Source organism: Tachyglossus aculeatus, chromosome 1 (assembly GCF_015852505.1).
Source record: "Tachyglossus aculeatus isolate mTacAcu1 chromosome 1, mTacAcu1.pri, whole genome shotgun sequence".
Lineage (NCBI taxonomy): Eukaryota > Metazoa > Chordata > Mammalia > Monotremata > Tachyglossidae > Tachyglossus > Tachyglossus aculeatus.
In genome coordinates, this window is record NC_052066.1 from 43449374 (window position 1) to 43466012 (window position 16639).

The window sequence follows — 16639 nt, forward strand, 5'->3', positions numbered from 1 at the left end:
TCTGTAATTTTATTTATTTATATTGATGCCTGTTCAGTTGTATTGATGTCTGTCTCCCCCCTCTAGACTGTGAGCCTGTTGTGGGCAGGGATTATTTCTCTTTATTGTTGTAGTGTACTTTACAAGGATTTAGTACAGTGCTCCGCACACAGTAAGTGCTCAATAAATATGACTGAATGAATAAAAACACTACTTGAAGTTGTGTTTTGGCATTGATACTGATTGGGTGCATAGTGACAGAAAAGAGCTACATGGAGCCTCCATCTCACTCTACCCAGATTACAGCTAGAGTCTGCTAATTTTGTACCAACGTGCAACCTGGATCAACTCCATACTCCTCTACTTCCCCTTTTATTCCTGAGCTGCAGAGCACTGCCAGTGCAAAACCAGGCTGACCTTGTCCATCTCAAACTATCCTCACCTGCTCTACCTCATCCATTTCAATTTCACCCTCACCAGCTTTACCTCTGCCCTCTCCTCCACCTGGCAACAATCTCCATCCTTATTGTCACCCATGACTCTGCCTTCACCAGCTGTTTCAGATTTTTAATTTCCTCCTCAAACCGTTGGCCCACCCACACTCCTTCTCTTGCCCCTAATGACCTTGCAGTGTAATTCATCAATAAAACTGAAACCATCAGACTTGATCTTCCAAAGTATCCTCTGATCCTCTGCAGTTTTTCCTTCTCCTGCTCTGCATTCAACTTTCCCATCTTTCCCAGCAGTATCTCGAGGAGATCCTCTGTATCCTCTCAAAATCATTCACCTGCACCTCTGACCCATCCCTTCACATTTTATCAAAACACATACATACTCCATCCCTTCGCTCCCTGATCACAATCTTCAACTGCTCACTTTCCGATGGCTTCTTCCCCTCAGCCTTCAAACATGCCTTTTGATTCTCTACCTTAAAGTGAGTTGTCTACATCTGCTGTCTCCATTTCCTCTCCTCCAATTTCTCTTTCTCCTTGGATTCCCCACAACCTTAGCTTCACCAACACTGTCCTCTCCTGGTTCTTCTTCTATCTCTTTGGCCCTTGCTTCTCAGGGTATTTCACAGGCTCATCCTCTATCTCCCACCTGCTAATTGTGGGAGTCTTTCATGGGTCAGTTCTGGGTTCCCTTCTATTCTCCATCTACTCCCATGGCTTCAACACCATCTCTATGTGGGTGATTCCCAAATCTATCTCTCCAGTACTGACCTATCTCCTCTACAGTCTCACAATTTCTTCTGCTTTCAAGACATGTCTATTTAGATGTAAAACTGATACCTGAGGTTTAATATGTCCAAAACAGAACTCTTCTCTTTCCAGTCAAACCCCCTGTCTTTCCCATAGCAGTAGATGCCACCATTCTCCTTGACTCAAAAACTTGGCATTATCCTTGGCAGTATGGCCTAGTGGAAGCATCTAGTCCTCTAGACTGAAAGATTAATGTGGCTGAAAAATAATTCAATCAGTAATAATGATGGTATTTGTTAAGCGCTTACTATGTGTGAAGCACTGTTCTAAGCGCTGAGGGGATACAAGGTGATCAAGCTGTCCCACGTGGGGCTCACAGTCTAAATCCCCATTTTACAGATGAGGTAACTGAGGTACAGAGAAGTTCAGTGACTTGCCCAAAGTCACACAGCAGACAGGTGGCGGAGTCGAGATTAGAACCCATGACCTCTGACTCCCAAGCCCATGCCCTTTTCACTGAGCCACGCTGCTTCTCTAGTCTTTATTGAGTCGCTACTATGGACAGAGCCCCGTATTTAACACTTGGGAGACTACAATAGAGTTTGTAGACATGATCCCTGCCCTCAAGGGGCTTACAGTCTGCAATCTAAAATAATTTACAGATAGTCTTTTAGACTGTGAGCCCACTGTTGGGTAGGGACTGTCTCTATATGTTGCCAACTTGTACTTCCCAAGCGCTTAGTACAGTGCTCTGCACACAGTAAGCGCTCAATAAATACGATTGATTGATTGATAGGGAGGAGAAAGAAAATCAGACTGGTACAGGAGTTAGTGATTAGGTACTAGGGTATGTATGAAATGTACATAGATACTTTAGAAATGCTGATGTGGTAGTTGAGAGATGGGAAGGCCAGGACAGGACCAACATGCCCTAACACTTTGATTGGACTTAAGGTAGATACAGATTCATGAGACCTGGTGCTCTGTTTAGCCCGGTCTGAATTTGGAGAGTCTGTTTAGGAGTCCTTTCCTTTCCCTCTAACATTTGGATGGATGAAACTGACGTCTCAACCCTTTCAGATGTAACGTTTTCCTCTAGGCCTAAAGCCCGTGAGATTTGTGTTTAACCTCAACTGGTGACCATGGGGAGGAGGGATACTTTATTTAGAGTGAGTCTCTTTGAAAAGCTTCAGAGCGTTCTGTTTAACTGCACATTAAGAAGAAGCTAAAGTAGGTGTTGCTTCAAGCAGTTAAAGTTTTTATTTTTTTCATCTATTATTCTGAGACTCTGGCAATGTTTGTTTTAATTCCAATGTGTTCCGCATTATGCCCTAGACTAGACAATTTCTCTTGTTAATCCTGTTCTCCAGAAGAACAACATTAAGGGTAGGATACAGAGGCACAAACTGAATAGCTTTAGCCAGCATGTGGCTAATATCAGAAGCTCACTTCATTTTAGCAGAATCTCATGATCCTCGTCGCCGTAAAATAAACTCACCAGATGGAAGAGAATTGTACTCTCCCACACTTAGTACAGTGTAGTGCACATAGTAAAGCGCTCAATGAATAGTATTGTTTGATTGATTGATTGGTTAATGTGGTATACCTAAGTTTCTTCTTTCGAAAGACACGCAACTGAAAAAGAAGAAAACTAAGATGAGCAAGTAATGCTATCTCAATGGTATACAAGGCAGATTCTGTAAATCGAAGTTAACAATGTAGACTCTCTCTTCTAATGTGATAACCTAGCAGAAACACTAGCTTAGACCACCTCAGTACTAATGAGAAGGCCATACCTAAAGTCTGCAAGGACAAATAAGAGGTAAATCAGCTATTCACATTGTCGGGAGGAAAGGAAGTGGATGGGGAAGGGAGAAGATTTGGGAGACAGAAGAAAGAGGAAGAGAGAGAAACTAAATTTCTGAGTGTATTTCCAGATATTTCTAATATATCTGGTACATAGCCTTTGATTTCAACGTTCATCTTTTGATTCAGATGTATGCTGTGTTTATAATTCAGTTTTCTGAATGTGATAAACTGGGACAGGGCTAGAGTTTCCTATCCAAAGAGTATATGGGCTCCAAAAGCTGCTAATATGTACTTAAGGTAATCAGGGCAGTGGCAGAAAGAGGGCCATTAGAGTTCGGCAAATCTCCAGTGTGGACCATAATAATAATAATTGTGGCATTTATTAAGTACTTACCATGTGTAAAATGCTGGGGTGGACAGATGATAAGAAGATGTGACACTGCCCCTGTCCCTCGTGGACATAGCTCACAGCCTAAGAAGGAGGGAGAACAGGAATAGCATCCCCAACTAAGGGCCAGAGAAGTGAAGTTGAAGTAGGATTGTCTCTCTTTATTGCTGAATTGTACTTTCCAAGCACTTAGTACAGTGCTCTGTGCACAGAAAGCACTCAGTAAATACGATTCAATTAATTAATTAATTAATTAATTAAATGAGCCATATAAATGGAAGGATTAAGAAGGTCCTAATCCCAGCTCCACCACTTGTCTGCCGTGTGACCTTGGGCAAGTCACTTAACTTCTCTGTGCCTCAGTTACCTCATCTGTAAAATGAGGGTGGAGACTGTGAGCCTCACGTGAGACAACCTGATTACCTTGTATTTACCCCAGAGCTTAGAACAATGCTTGGCATATAGTAAGCACTTAACAAATACCATTATTATTATTATTATTATTATTATTATAAAAGCTCTTTCCTAAATATCTGAGTAGCCTAGGCAGAGCCAACACCTACTCCTATGGCATTCTTGAAAAGTTGAAGTCAGTAAAGGTGGCCTCAGCTTTCTGAAGTCATTGGTATGAATTAGGTGTAGAGTTAAATGATTTCTTCAGCAGCATGGTTGTGGAGTTTTTTCTGGTGCTTTCTCTACCATTTGGACTCAGATGTGATCTTGTCTTCTGTAAGAATTCCCTGAGAAGCTTAATTTAGTTCAAATTACGTGGGCTGAGGGACTTGGTGGTTTGCAAAGAAAGGGGACAGGGCCAAAGATGTAGTATCATTTTAAAAGAAAGAGCTCTCTGAAGGGGAGTTGTAGATATTTGATTGATCGTAGGTCAAGGATTAGTTTGTCTTCAAAATGATAAGTAATTTCTATAAAGGAAAGCCTTTTGGTCAGAGACTCATTCATTACTAACATTTAATGACTAAATTGTTAATTTATATCAATAATTGGATTTAAGTATCAGAATAAAATAATGTACTGGGAAAATGGAGGTGTTACTTTATGTTGTAACAAAATTGCAACGAAGTCTCTTGGGCAGTGTCCTTATTATAATAATAATTATAACTGTGGTATTTGCCAATCTGAGCACGGGCTTTGGAGTCAGAGGTTATGGGTTCAAATCCCAACTCCGCCAATTGTCCGCTGGGTGACTTTGGGCAAGTCATTTAACTTCTCTGGGCCTCAGTTACCTCATCTGTAAAATGGGGATTAAGACTGTGAGCCCCCGCAGGACAACCTTATCACCTTGTAACCTCCCCAGTGCTTAGAACAGTGCTTTGCACATAGTAAGCGCTTAATAAATGCCATTATTATTATTATTATTACTATGTGCTAAGCGCAGTTCAAAGCATTGGGCAAGATACACGATCATCAGGTCAGGTTCAGTCTCTGTCCCACACCAGGCTCACAATCTAAGTAGGAAGAAGAACAGGAATTGAATCCCATTTTACAGATGTGGTAACTGAAGCACAGAGAAGTTAAGTGACTTGCCCAAGGTCACACAGCAGATATGTGACGGAGCTGGGGTTAGACTCCCAGGATCGTGCTCTTTCCACTAGGCCATGCTGTTTCTCTTGCAGATGTCAACAAGATCTGAACTAAAACTGATTTTCGTGAACGGTTCTGACACCTTCCTTGGTCAATACAAGATGGTGTTTCGCCATAATCTTTTGGAATTTTCCTGCTTCACATCTGTATTTTTAAATGTAACCTATAAAGTACTTCTCATTCAGAAGCAATTCACACTGCTTAATTGAATACGTTTACCTCATTGTTCACTGCCTTTTCCCCGCGAACCTACTCTTAAAAATAACTCAATGTTTATGAAAGATAAAAGCAACCACTCAAAGGATAGTGTTTAAATTTGTCGATATTCTGTTTTAAATGATCTTTCATTCCTGCCACAGTACAAATTTAGACAATTGCTGACATTTAACACTGGATTGTACTTCACTTGGTTTAAATCTACTTTACACAGTACTTCATGAAATATATTGGGTTGCACTTGGCATTTATTTGCTACTTCCTAGTAGCTTTGGAGACACTCTGGTTTTCTATGAATGTACATGAAACTTACTTCCTTACAATCATTGATTTTAGGTCATGGTAAATAGCAAGATAAACAACCTGTGTACTAAATTCAGTGCAAACGTACACACTTTAAATAGGTTTAGAGAACTTCTAACTGTTGATATTTCTATAACTTGGCAGTTTAAAAAAATCAATGTTAATGTAATAGAGGGCCACAAACCAAATTTTGCTTTCATTGCTTTCTTTTAGAGATTCTGAAAGACTGCATTTATAAACTGAATGTGTAATAGCCTGCTGGATATGCCTGTTGAATATCAAACAATTTTTACTTAATCTAATTCTTTAAAATCCACTACTTTTAGATAGAGCTCTTTATAGCAAGAGTTACTTACAAGAGATGTTCTGTTACAAGACTCCCTTAACCAAATCAGTCTATGAATTTGAAAGAAGGAGATTTAAAACTTTACCCCTTCCCCATTCTCTTTGGCAGAGAAATAAATGCTTGTGGGTTGTACAAAATTGGCTTGGATTCTCTCAGATGTTCTTTAATTATGCTTCTGAAGCAGGATTTCTTTATTGGAAACTGCAGCTGTGATAGAAATTTTTACAGAACATGGAGAACTGCTATTAGCTATAGGAACAAATGAATTATTAAAGGGAGTGATCAGAGGTCTAATAAAACATGACTTCTGAGCAATGATTGAAGGACCTAGGCTTGTTCGTCCAAAAGATGAAAGGAAGGAAGACCTGTCACCTGTCGGCATGAAAAGGGGTTATGGAGGATTGGGCAAAGGCTACTTGCTTTCAGTGGCCACTGACTGTAAGGGAAAAGTGTAGAGTTTCATTCAAGTACTAAGCACATTTGATTGGTAATCAGCTCCACTAAACTGAACACAGCCTCAGAAGGGCCCAGGGCAACAAGGGGATTAAGCCCAAGATCATGGTAGGGTTTGGTCCTGGTTCATTAAAACATACAATGCTTGTTTATCTAATAATTTTAAAATTCGGTAAAAATTTCACTCTTGAACAAATAACATCTGGTACCGCAATCAGTTTTGTACTTCTGCAAACTGCATATGACTCTCTATGTGATAAATTGTGCCACGTGGAAAAAAGCTAGAGTAGATAGAGTCTGGCACTTAAAGGTAAAAATTGTCATTATACAGGTCTAACTGTCATGGCCAACATTTTCTCAGTAGGTGACGATGGGCTTCAGTGTCTTTGGTGATACTAATAGTCAGGTTTCCATTTAATTAAAAATTACATCTTTAAAAGGACTTTAAGCGTATTGGTTTTTATGGCCTAGTGGAACAAGCAAAGGCCTGAGAGTCAGGACTATTGGTTTCTTATCCCTGGTCTACTACTTACTCTCTTTGTGACCTTGGACAAGTCATTTAACACCTCTGTGCCTCAGTTTCTTCATTCGTAAAATGGAGTTTCAATTTCCTGTCTCCTTCCGACTTAGATTGTTAGCCTCATGTGAGGCAGAGACTGTGTCAACCTGACTACGCTGTATCTACCTAAGTGCTTACCAAATACTTTTGTTGTTGTTGTTGCTATTCTTCTTTTTCTTCTTCTTCTTCTTCTTATTATTATAATGCATTGTCCTGCCCCCAAATTTTGTATCTACATAACTGCTTAATAAATACCATTGTTGTAATAATAATAATAATAACAATCTTGTTGTGGGCAGGAACTGTCTCTCTTTATTGCTGTATTGTACTTTCCCAAGCACTTAGTACAGTGCTCTGCATACAGTAAGTCCTCAATAAATACTATTGAATGAATGAATGAATAATAAGAATAATGATAATAATAATAATAATTGCTTCCACTCCTGCAATCTCACTCCTTCCTGGGAGGCTTAGACACCCAGACACAGGTCCAGGCATTGAGCGGTCCATGTACAGAGTGTGAGCTGCTTCTCCAGGTGGGGTTTTAACACATCCTCTCATTTGCATAAGCCCACCACCACACCTGACACAGTCATCTTCCCTTGGCCCTCTAGAAGATGCCCATAGGAGCGAACCCTCATTAGTTCCAGGGCTGTCAGTTAGGTCCAGTGACTTCTTGTTAGCTGCTGAGTAGGGTGTTGGCATCCCTCTGTCTCCAATGATTCCCATTCATCACTCTTAATCCTTCCTCCAATGGTCCATTCATCTCCACATCGTGGCCCAATCCATCATCTTGGAGCCATTTGGCCTGGGGGGAAGTGTCGGGGGACCCCCCAAAATACCAAGAGGTTGGAGAGACAAGGGGCACAAGGGTCAGTCCCATTCTGTGATAGGGCAGGGATTGGAGATGTAATGCAGTGGCATCAACCCCAGGAGCCACTGCAAGCTATGCTCCAGGGCCGTGGCCTTCAGTACTGGGGAAAGGGTGTCGATCCTGGGCCACTGGACCCGATCAGATGGTAGAGTCGGGCCTGTGGACTTGTAGCGGGTAGGAGCGGCTGCGTGTGGGTGAGGAGGCAACTGCTAAACACCACAGAGGTGCTCTGAAGCAGCAGTAGCTCAGGCCTTTGGCACTCACTGCGGGCAGAAGAGGACAGGGGAGGGTAGGGGTGGCATCAGCAGGTCGGAGCCCCCTCTGTGCATTTTGGGGCTCACCTCGGATCGTAATAATAATAATAATAATGACATTTATTAAGCGCTTACTACATGCAAAGCATTGTTCTAAGCACTGGGGAGGTTACAAGGTGATCAGGTTGTCCCACAGAGGGGTTCACAATCTTAATCCCCATTTTACAGATGAGGTAACTGAGACACAGAGAAGTGAAGTGACTTACCCAAAGTCACACAGCTGACAACTGGCGGAGCTGGGATATGAACCCATGAGCTTCTGACTCCAAAGCCCGTGCTCTTTCCAGTGACCCACACTGCTTCTCATGGTTTGACAACACAGCTTGAATCTCCTCCTGACACCATGGAGCTCAACCCAGACTGAGGTTTGGAGGGGAGGGGAAGGAGGAAAGGGAAGGAATGGGTGAAGTAACCCAGGGACACCCTGTAGCAGCAGTGGCTATAGACTCTAGCAGCTCTAGCAGCTCTCAGTGTTAGCGGCAATGTGGGGCTCACCTCTGTGCCATAGGAGCCTGAGCCCGAGGAGGGTCAGGCTAACAATGATAATGGCAGTAACTATGATAATAATAACAACACTTGCCCTGCCCCAAAATCTAACCAGGAATTCCGAGATCAGTCCATCAACCTGCTATCCAAGGAGCAGGCTTTTTCCAGATCCCCATCCTTATTCCGCAAACCCACTGTTAGCCTGAGTGGCCTCAGGATAGTCCCTAAAATTTAGGCTAAGGTGACCAGACATCCTTATTTCATTCATTCATTCATTCATATTTATTGAGCGCTTACTGTGTGCAGAGCACTGTACTAAGCATTTGGGAAGTACAAGTTGGTAACATATAGAGACGGTTCCTATCCAACAACTGGCTCACAGTCTAGAAGGGGGAGACAGACAACAAAACAAAACATGTGGACAGGTGTCAAGTCATCAGAACAAATAGAAATAAAGCTAGATGCACATCATTAACAAAATAAATAGAATAGTAAATATGTACAAGTTAAATGAATAGAGTAACAAATCTGTACAAAAATATGTACAGGTGCTCTGGGGAGGGGAAGGAGGTATGGTGGCGGGGATGGGGAGCAGGAGAGGTTATTTCAACAGGCAGAACCCAAATCTTAGCCATCTCAGCCAATTGAAAGTGGGGAGATGCAGGGAGGGAGATGGTACCCAAGTTGACACTCATCTTCCTAGCTATGTGTTGGACAATCAATCATTCAATCAATTGTATTTATTGAGCACTTACTGTGTGCAGAGCACTGTACTAAACGCTTGGGAAGTACAAATTGGCAACATATAGAGACAGTCCCTACCCAACAGTGGGCTCACAGTCTAGAAGGGGGAGACAGAGAACAACACCAAACATATTAACACAATAAAATAAATAGAATAGATATGTACAAGTAAAATAAATAAATAAATAGAGTAATTAAATATGTACAAACATATATACATATATACAGGTGCTGTGAGGAAGGGAAGGAGGTAAGACAAGGGATGGAGAGGGGGACGAGGGGGAGAGGAAGGAAGGGGCTCAGTCTGGGAAGGCCTCCTGGAGGAGGTGAGCTCTCAGTAGGGCCTTGAAGGGAGGAACAGAGTTAGCTTTGCGGATGGGCAGAGGGAGGGCATTCCAGGCCAAGGGGATGACATCAGCCAGGGGTTGATGGCGGGGCAGGCGAGAACGAGGTACGGTGAGGAGATTAGCGGCAGAGGAGCAGAGGGTGCAGGGTGGGCTGGAGAAGGCGAGAAGGGAGGTGAGGTTGGAGGGGGCAAGGTGATGGACAGCCTTGAAGGTGAGGGTGAGGAGTTTCTGCCTGATGCACAGATTGATCGGTAGCCACTGGAGATTTTTGAGGAGGGGAGTAATATGCCCAGAGCATTTCTGGACAAAGATAATCCAGGCAGCAGCATGAAGTATGAATTGAAGTGGGGAGAGACACGAGGATGGGAGATCAGAGAGCAGGCTGTTGCAGTAGTCCAGACGGGATAGGATGAGAGCTTGAGCGAGCAGGGTAGCAGTTTGGATGGAGAGGAAAGGGCGGATCTTGGCAATGTTGCAGAGCTGAGATGGGCAGGTTTTGGTGACGGCTTGGATGTGAGGGGTGAATGAGAGAGCAGAGTCGAGGATGACACCATGTTTGCGGGCTTGTGAGGCGGGAAGGACGGTAGTGCCGTCAACAGTGATGGGAAAGTCAGGGAGAGGGCAGGGTTTGGGAGGGAAGACAAGGAGTTCAGTCTCCTTGTCAATGGGACAGTGGGAAGAACTGGGGAAAATTGGAAGAAGATGCCCTATTAGCTGGACATCTCTGAGGTTTGGACTTGGTAGCCACTGGGACCACTATCCCCTACTATCATCACTCAAGCAGAATTGACAACTGTCCCTTTTTCTGAAAGTTATTCTTGGGTTGGAGTGCCTTATTGATGTATTTTACCATTTGTGTTTATTTTTTGTGTCTATTCTCATCTTCTTAATTATTGTATATATTTTGTCAACTTATGTCTTCTTGTCTTCTCAATAGATTGTATGTTCTGTGGCACATTTTACATTTTATTTTATCTGAGAGTTAGAAAATCGATCAATAGTATTTATTGAGTGCTGATAGAGGGCAGAGCACTGAATTAAGCACTTGGGAGAGTACATTAGAATAAGTAGACCATGTCTCTGCCCTCAGTGACCTTCATTCTAGAGTGGAAAACAATAAAATAAATTACATATTGTTGTTGTCATATGCTGTCGAGTCATGTCTGACCCATAGCAACACAATGGACACATCTCTCCCAGAATGCCCCACCTCCATCTGCAATCGCTCTGATAGTGTATCCATAGAGTTTTCTTGGTAAAAAATAAGAAAAATAATCATAATAATAATAATGTTGGCATTTTTTAAGTGCTTACTATGTGCCACACACTGTTCTAAGTGCTGGGGGGATATAAGGTCCCACATGGGGCTCCCAGTCTTAATCCCCATTTTCCAGATGAGGGAACTGAGGCACAGAGAAGTTAAGTGACCTGCCCAAAGTCACACAGGTGACTAGTGGCAGAGCTGGGATTAAAACCCATGACCTCTGACTCCCCAGCCTGTGCTCTTTCCTCTGAGCTATGGAAGTGGTTTACCATTGCCTCGTTCTGCCCAGTAAACCTGAGTCTCCGTCCTCAACTCTCTCCCATGCTGCTGCTGCCTAGTACAGGGGAGTCTTGACTTGTAGCAGATTGCCTTCCACTCACTAGCCACTGCCCAAGGTAGAAATTGAATGGATATGCCTCTGCTTGACTCTCCCTCCCATAGTCGAGACTGGTAGAGTACTGGAAACTCTCCAGGTGCGACCCTGAGAGGTTCAAATACATATAAGAGGAATTAATAAAGTAAAAAGATCTGAAAATAAGTGCTCTGGTGTGGAGGCATTGAATACAGAAGTGCTTAAGTGGAAGCTGGTGAATATAAGGAGATCTAATTGCTGTAAAACAAATGGTCATGAGTTTTTGCTTGAAATGGCAAGAAACGGGCAACCATTGGAAGTTTCTATTCAGTCTTTCACTAAATCCTGTAAGTTCTGCCTCCACGACATCTGTAGAATCCACCACTTTCTCTGCATCCAAACCACTACTGCATTTTCCAGGGACTAGTGATAGCCTGCCTTGAGTATTTCATCAACCTCCATCCTAATCTCCCCACCTCCTCTCTCTCCCCTCACCAGTCTATACTTCATTCTGCTGCCCCAATCATTTCTCCTCATTCTTCAAAACCTTCCAGTGGCTGCCCATTCATCTCTGCATTAAACAAAAACTCCTTACCATTAGCTTTTAAGGCCTTTAATTAGTCCTCCCCTCTTGTCTTAACTTGCTGGTCTTCTTCTAGAACCCAACCTTTTCACTTCGCTCCTCTGAAACCAACCTACTCAACTGTACTATCTTGCTGCTTATACTGCAGCCTGGATTTCGTTTCCTATTCATATCTGATGGAACACCACGTACCCCAACTTCAAATTCCCATTAAAATCACATGTCCTCCAAAAGGCCATTTCCTTTATTTGCCCTCCCTTCTGCATCTTCTATGCACTTGTATATGCACCCCTTAAGTACTTAAGCACTTGATATTCAGCCTATGCCCAGCCCCACAACACTTATGTACCTATCCTTCTACTCTCCCCTATCTATGGTTCATTTTCATATCTACCCCCTCCTCAAGACTGTAAGCTCCTGGTGGTCAAGGATTGTGTCTACTACAGTCCATGCTCAGTGAATACCATCAATTGATTGGTTGAGTGAGTGGGGAAATGTTGGCAGAATGACATTATAGAAAAATGATCAGGACATCAGAGGGAGTAGTGGTAGTAATAATAATGATGGTAATAATATTTGTTAAGTGCTTTCTCTGCACCGGGCTCTTTACTATGATCTTGGTTGTAAACAAGATAATGCGTTTGGAAAGCGTGGCTTAGTGGATAGAGCACAGGCCTGGGAGCCTGAAGTTCCTGGGTTCTCATCCTGCCTCCGCCAACTGTATGCTTTGTGACCTTGGGCAAGTCACTTCACTTGTCTGGGCCTCAGTTACTTCATCTGTGAAATGGGGATTAAGACTGTGAGCCCCCTGTGGGACAGAGACTGTGTCCATCTGGATTTGCTTGGATCTACCCAGCACTTAGAACAGTACTTGGCACATAGTAAGCACCTAACAAGTACCATAATTAGTAATTATTGGATGGGGCTTACAGACAAGAAAGAATAGACTCCCAGGACCGTATTCTTTCCATGAGACCATACTGCTTCTCTAAGGTGAAGGATAGGTTGGAGAGGTGGAAGACTGGAGGCTGGGAGAACAATGAAGAGGCCATTGAATTTGTTAGGCTGGGATCCATCTTAGTACAGATGGATCCAACTTAGTACAGACGGATCACTGTACTAAGCAATTGGGAGATCACTATATAACAAGTAGGTCTATCGCGGATGCCACATTCAACATCTACCAATGCGAATAGTGGATATTATATTTATTATCAAGTGGATCAGACAGTGACGTCCTAAAGTGTACTCACACCACCATCACTGAAGCAATACTTGTTCACAGGTCACCTTCAATGGGTGGGACTTGTAAGAGTAATGGACAACAGTAGGATACCAAAGCATCTGATAGATTCTGCTTGGAAGGCAGCAATCAGGTATGAAATAACTGTTTGAGAGGAAAATCTTTGGGAGGATTATGGTACCAAGGGACAGTTAGCTCTGTGTCATGGGGAAATAGCTGTCCTTTGGGTTTTTACATGTATATCTAGTGATATCATATCCAAAATGGAGTATTGGCTAAATAACTGTACCTCATACCAGTTATCCAAATTAGAATCTTAATTTTATGGAATTTTAACAAAACCCACATTTTTTTTTAAATGACAAAGAAAGATTTTTTTCCCATGCTGTTATCTAAGAATTCCAAAAGAACAGCACACCAATGGCCTAGTTTTTCTGCAAGATAATGCTTTCCATCTGTCCTTTCCACCTCTCTGTTTTTTTTTTGTTTTTTTTTGTATTTGGAGATCATTGTTTCTGTGTTACCAAAGAGTCTAATCAAAGTCAAGTTGTGTGACTGAGAAAAAAATTAAAGGGAATGTGCATACAAGAAATTCTATTGAAAATCAACCATTATTTTTTTCTCAGCTGAGGGTAAATCTTTTGAAAAAAAGTGAGCGAATAATACAGAAGCTACTAGAGATGCGGAGAATAGTTTCTGAGGTGTAAAAGTTTTCATAGCTTTCATTTTCATGCCTTTACCCAGGTTGGAATAAGTGAGGTGATGTTAATTCTATTTAACAAAGAGGATAACGCAGACTTTTGAGTATGGTATAGTCTTATGCATTGAAGGACAATGGAAGGGTAGATTAGACCCATCAAATCCCACCCTGAGATTAATCTTTCAATATGTGCATGTAAGAGGAAATCCTTGAAAGATTCCATAATATTTTTTATGTCTTTGCAAGAATGTCCCAGATTTAATAAAAGCTCCATTCCCGTTTCTGTGCTGCTGGAGCCCCGAACAATCAAGTTCTCAAGACTTATGTGGCCTCCTCTGGGTTTGCATGGCTCAGGAGCCAGATGGAGTTTTTATTAAATTGGCCTTGCACTGTCGAAGAAACTCACCAAGCACAACTTGGGGTGGCAGATCAGATCGGCACCCTCAGAGACACAGAAATGTAGCTGCTTTCCTCTTATACGCTGCAGTGTTTACTTGGATTTTCCACAGAAGGATTCATTTAGGATTAACTAAATTGAATAAACACAAAGCTGCATAATTTATAGAACAAAATAGGTTTCCTTGGCTTGGTTGCTGACTAGCATTTCCTTTCACTCTAATGGAATACTCAAAAAGTTCCCATATTGTTATAATCAGGGTTTCATTTTCAAGTTGATACTGTACAACATTTGCATGACATGGTTTTGTTACAAATCAGATGTATAAATTATTGTTCATTGAGAGGGTTTTTTGTTGTGCTTTTTTAAGCAGGGCAATGAAAATACTTTTTTTTCCTTTGAAAAATGAAACAAAATGGAAATGGCGCAGGGACTGAAAGAACGGTACGGTGCCAAGTACGGTAGCAGAATTCTTTCATTTACCATTTTAAGGGATTATGCTAGTACCACACAAATGATTCCAGGAAATAGAAGAGAAGGAAAAAAATGCAGTGGGCCTAATTTTCCCAGGGAGAAGGGGGTTCGTGGAAAGCTTGGGAAGATGCAACATCTATTTCATGTCTCTAGAGACATTTCAGTTCCCTGGTAGAGGCCACTTACTGTTAATGAGTTAATGCACCCATCAGATTGAGGACCTTGTCAGTCAGTCATATTTATTGAGTGCTTGATGTGAACTGAACTAAGAACTTGGGAGAGTACAATATAACAATAAACAGACACATTCCCTGCCCACCACAAGGTCACAGTTTAGAGGAACTTCATCCTCTTTGGAGACGACCCTAACATCTTGTGGACAGGGACTATATCCACCAACTCTGTCTTATTGTATTATCTCAAACTCTTAGTCTGCACACAGTAAGAGTTCAGAAAACTACGATTGTTTGATTGAAGCAGCGTGGCTTAGTGGAAAGAACATGGGTCTGGGTGCTAGAGGACCTGGGTTTTAATCCTGGCTCTCCTCTCTTGCCTGCTGTGTGGTTTTGTGAAGTTCTCTGCACTTCAGTTTCCTCATCTCTAGAATGGGGATTAAATACCTTCCTATTTAGACTGTGAACTCTATGTGTGGGACAGGGACTGCCCCTGACCTGATTATCTCGTGTCTATCCCATAACTTAATAAGGTGCTTGATGTGTAAGAAACACTTTGTAAATACCACAATTATTATTGTCATCATTATTATTATCTCGATCCCTATGTTATCCACGTACAAAACATACTACAAGGCATACAAAAATAATTAGTAGCGTGTGAGCCCATTGTTGGGTAGGGATTGTCTCTATCTGTTGCTGAATTGTGCTTTCCAAGCCCTTAGAAGAGTGCTCTGCACACAGTAAGCGCTCAGTAAATACTATTGAATGAATTGAACACGAAAGGCAGGGTGTGTGTGTGTGTGTGTGTGTGAGATGGGTTAAACCTACACTTGTCTTATGTTGTCAAGCCGTCAACTCCATGGACACATCCCTCCCAGACTGCCCCACCTCCATTTGCAATTGTTCTGGTAGTGAATCCACAGAATTTCCTCGGTAAAAATATGGAAGTGGTTGACCATTGCCTCCTTCCATGCAAGTAACTTAAATCTCCGCCCTCGGCTTTCTCCCATGCCGCTGCTGCCGAGCACAGAGGAGTTTTGACTTGTAGCGCATTGTCTTCCACTTGCTAGTCACTGCCCAAGCTTAGAATGGAAGGGGTAGGCCTCTGCTTGACTCTCCCTCCTGTAGGTGAGACTGGTAGAGTACTGGAAACTCATCAGAGGCGATCCCGAGAGAGGATGGAACCTACTAGCAAAGGAAAAAACACACGCATATGTGGATAAATAAAATTGTTCTGCAGAAGTTTTAGTAAATTGTTAGTGGTCAGTTGATGGGATGAGATATTCATTATAATAATAATAATTGTGGTATTTGTAAAATGCTTACTGTGTGTCAGGCGCTGGGGTGGATACAAGAAAATTGGGTTGGACACAGTCCCTGTCCCCTATGGGGCTGTCTCAATCCCCATTTTACAAATGAGGTAGCTGAGGCACTGAGAAGTTAAGTGACGCATCCAAGGTCACACGGCAGACAAGTGGCAGAGCCTGGATTAGAACTCATGACCTTCTGAGTTCCAGGCCCGGGCTCTATCTATTCCACCATGCTGCTTCTCATTACTTCTTATTCATTACTGCAAGCCCCTTGTCTTCATGATTATTATAAATCATTGCCAGTTTCTGCACAAGGCAAACCTAAAGATGGGTCAGTAGCTGTTTACAGACTCTGTAATGTGACAGGATATAAATAGGGAGGGAGGAGGAAGGGAAAGATAAGGGGAAAGGAGGATGAAGGGAGGGGAGACAGTTCCTGGCTCCCTTCCTCACACAATTTGGACCAAAAGCCTACTTAATTAATAATGATAATAATATTGTTATTTGTTAAGTGCTTATTG

The 16639-nt window shown here is 42.3% G+C and overlaps 1 non-coding gene across 1 annotated transcript; it reads right to left on the reverse strand.

Moving 5' to 3' along the window:
• Positions 1-11236: 11236 nt before the first annotated feature.
• On the reverse strand, positions 11237-11374 carry LOC119937139. Its single transcript, XR_005453930.1, has one exon. It is a non-coding gene; the product is annotated as a small nucleolar RNA SNORA7 (small nucleolar RNA).
• Between the last annotated feature and the right edge of the window lie 5265 nt (positions 11375-16639).